General features: G+C 36.2%; 1 pseudogene; it reads left to right on the forward strand.

The window, feature by feature from the left end:
• Positions 1-4156, forward strand: part of LOC106530681 (glutamate receptor 2-like) — an 86937-nt pseudogene that overhangs the window by 10928 nt on the left and 71853 nt on the right.

The raw sequence follows: 4156 nt of genomic DNA on the forward strand, positions 1-4156 counted from the left end.
CCTGTGATGGACTGGAGACCTGTCCAGGTATACCTGTGATGGACTGGAGACCTGTCCAGGTATACCTGTGATGGACTGGAGACATGTTCAAGTGTCCCTGTGATGGACTGGAGACCTGTCCAGGTATACCTGTGATGGACTGGAGACCTGTCCAGGTATACCTGTGATGGACTGGAGACCTGTCCAAGTGTCCCTGTGATGGACTAGTGACATGTTCAAGTGTCTCTGTAATGGACTGGAGACCTGTTGTAGATACCAACTGATTGCAACGCAGAAAGGAAATAGCAAATAAAAAAAGTAATGAATGGGTTTAAAAGGATTAAGGTGGAGAAGTTTATTACCTTATTTATGCTGATTGATCAGCATCTAACAATTTGTACACAGTGATAAATATAATTAAAACAGTCTCTGAGGATGGTAGATCAAAGCAAACCATTCAAAAAGTTTTTTAAGCAAAGCTCTACGGTTAAGGTAGATCTCTTATTGATGCCACTATCTGTCACATTTTGAATCATAAGTGTCCATGGAAGAAGACCCAGGAGGTTCCATTATTGACTGAAAAACACACAAAAAATATAGACATAAATTCTTGGGATGCAAACAATTATTTGACTTACGATTAATTGTTGAATAATGGGTTATTAAATTAAAATTCCTTCCATTCGATTTATTGAAAACATCCGTTTAAACCTTATTTCAGTGTAGTTTGATCATCATCCAGAAGAGGGTGCCGCTGCTCTCAGCCTGGCCTTACTCTACCTCAGCAGCTCTGTTGAGCTMAGCTGAGAGCCGTCTTGATGTGGGTGACATCATAATTAAATCCGCGAATTATGTTTAGTTTTATTTGCGACACAACAACTTTAATAGACTAAACAATAATAAACTACACCAAACTTGACGGAAAAGTACCGAAAGCTGTACCAGACTGTCCAGCAGTATGACGCTAAAGACAAGAGAACAGGACAACAGAGAAATGTAAGCTAACTGTGGCTAATGCTAGCTTCTTCTTGCTGAGTTTAACTCCGTGTCATAAAAAATAAATATATAAAGTTACAGTCATTACAAATAATTAATGTGAAATTAATCTGTGTGACGTAACCCGGCCAGTAAACCAATCAATGAACATAGCTGACGTCAAATCATGGACTATTTCGCGGATATGAGCGCCGCCTACTGGAAGCAGCGCACAATGGTTTGTGGGATTGTTTGGGGGCAAACAAAAGAAAAGTAAACGATAGAACAGGTCATAAATGTCTAAAGTTTTGATTGTTGCATATATTAAAATGTTTATTTTGGTTCATGAGGTACCAACTTCTAATCAGAAAAAGGACAAACTTGTCCAGAACCTTTACCTGCTCAAATGTAGGGATTATTGCCTAAAATGGCAAACTGGACATGCAAAATAGAGGTAAGGTTATACTGTTGTGCACTAATATAATGTAATAATTACTATAGAATGGCTTTATCTTAAATCTAGTTTTGCCAGAGAAAATCCCAGTATACAGTGATCATATTAATGCTGAGCAGTGTGGGGCTGGATGATAAACATATAATCTACATATAATCTTGAGGCAGGCTATAATTTATTAAATGTTGAGTATGAAACGTCCTTCTTGGCCACACATCAAATTTGGCTTAAATATTAATTCAAATGCATGTTTTTGTTTTAACAGTTGTAAATGCGTTTGTTATTGTGATCTGTAGCTTTCTGTATGGTGTAGTTATTGTTAATATATAAACCATATAGAGATGTGGTCATGTTTTAAGATAGTCCATACCTATATTTGTAATATTAAGTGGTTAAAATGATCTYTAGTCAGGAAATATGATACGTAGCCCAGATCGATGTAACACTACGTCAACATATTTAGCGCAAGATCTACTAAACCGAGTAGTGACAATCTTGTGTTTTCATTATTTTAAATATTTAAACTTGTTTTCATGTGTCTGTGATAATTGTTGCACATACACACAAGTAAAACACAGCACAGCGATCTCCACGACCCATGTTCACAGTCATCTAATTCACACACCAGCACCGGATGCCCCCAAACTGGACCATGATGCTTTGCGTTAGGCAAAGATGGCGGTATCCGCGGAATAGTCCATGGTGAACAGCCCAGCCCGGATGGAACCACACAGTTTCCAGTACTCATTTGTATCTCACACCTCAGGGATATTTTATTAGGTTTATAGTATGTTTTCGAGTAAATCTTAGGTTAAAATGTTAACCTGTGTTTAAATTATAGTTTTACATCTCTCTGTTCAGAGTTGATTAAGTGTTTTATATAGCTATTCTTTCCTTTTTTCACCCCAACTTACTGTATATTTTGTAAATATGTCCAAATGTAATAATGTGTGAGAAATCCACAGTTTTCTGTTTATTCAGTCAGTGTTTAATACAGCTGGCACAATAGATTTTATGAAATATAATGCTGTACTTTTTTTAATTTATTGTGTAAAAAATTAGCCCTTCATGTCATAGAAAGACCCTTGATTCAAGAGAAATGTCAGGTGTTTAGGAAAAAGGCCGCTTATCAGTTAATCGTTAGTCGATCGATAAGATCAATCAACTTTAGATTAATTTGTTAATTGATAACTTGCATCTGTAATAAATTAACTTAAAGCATGTTGGGGGAAAAAAACAAAGTTTCTGGAAGAGGTTTCTGAGACTGATAAGACAAAACTGGATCTTGATCCTTGGTACAGTCATCCTTGATGAGAGAGTTTGGGGTTCGATTCCACCCATTACTCAGTCACATGTCAAAGTCCCTGGAAAAGACACTGAACCCTCACTACGTCTGATGTGTGTTTGGGTATGTGTATGGATGAATGTAGATGTGTGTGTGTGTGTGTGTGTGTGAATAGGTAAATGAGGTCACAGATTGTGTTGTAAAGCTCTTTGAGTATTCTGGTTGGATAGACAGGATCTATAGAAGTACAGTCCATTTACCATTTATTATGTCAGCTATAATTACACACGAAGCCTAATTTGCTTGTCCTGATGCATCTCAGTAATCCAGGAAGAAAAAGAAAAAAATCAGTAGGTCCTCTGGACGGGTTCTTCTTTAATGAAACGTTTCGTCTCTCCTCCAAGAGACTTCTTCAGTTTGATGAGTTTCAGGTGAACTCAGCCTTATAAGCACTGCCTCCACCTGGACAAACAGGTTAGTCACATGTAAAAGAGGGCCATCAACCAAACAACTGGTCYTTAGTGCCTAATTTGCTTGTTTAATTGGTCACATATTTTTTTAAGGTGGCATTTACAATGGACTTTAGCAGGAAACTCAATTTCTGTTAATTATGTTGTAAGAAAATATGTGTTCGAAGACTGAAGTCAATATGAAAACCACCATTATTAAATAAAATGATTTGTAGAAGGAATAAAACCATACAACACCAGAATTCTGGAACTGAGTGAGGTTTAATGTCACCAGAGCTGACAGGAAACCAACACTACCGGAAAACCAGGAAGTTCATCAATTTATACAGGTTCTTCAATGCCCACGTTCGCCCCCTACTGACCTACGGCTGAATCACAGACATTCAGACAAAAGTCTCATCTAATGTCATTATAACATTTTAATTATGTGTTGTTTATAATTCGGACATGTAACTAATCTATATCAATCAAAACATAATAGATTAAACATTGTCAACATTATAAAAACACAACCTAATATAGTGTTGTGCTTTTAACATCAGTGCTAATCTCTGATAACTATAAATTTCTTCAATGTTATAAATAATTTCTTCTGACCTTGTCTGTCTTTTTTTTCTCTCTGTTTACCTCAGGTGGTTTATTTCCCAGGGGTGCTGATCAGGAGTACAGTGCATTCAGAGTTGGCATGGTTCAGTTTGGAATGACAGATTTCAGACTGACTCCACATATAGATAACCTGGAGGTGGCTAACAGCTTTGCTGTCACCAATTGCTGTAAGTATAGTTTTATGGTGTTAAAAAAGTAAAAAACAAAATGTATTATTTTGAAAGGGATCCCTGATTAGTTGTAACATTAGACTTTTTTGATAAACATAAATTTTAACTGTAAAATAAAGACTGTAAAAATCTTGTAGGATGTTTTTATAATTTTTAAAAATGTATTTTACCATGGACTGAGATATTTTATTTACACACAAAGCATTCTGGGTAAATG

The sequence above is a fragment of the Austrofundulus limnaeus genome, unplaced genomic scaffold (assembly GCF_001266775.1).
Source record: "Austrofundulus limnaeus strain Quisiro unplaced genomic scaffold, Austrofundulus_limnaeus-1.0 Scaffold546, whole genome shotgun sequence".
In the NCBI taxonomy this organism is placed as follows: Eukaryota; Metazoa; Chordata; class Actinopteri; order Cyprinodontiformes; family Rivulidae; genus Austrofundulus; species Austrofundulus limnaeus.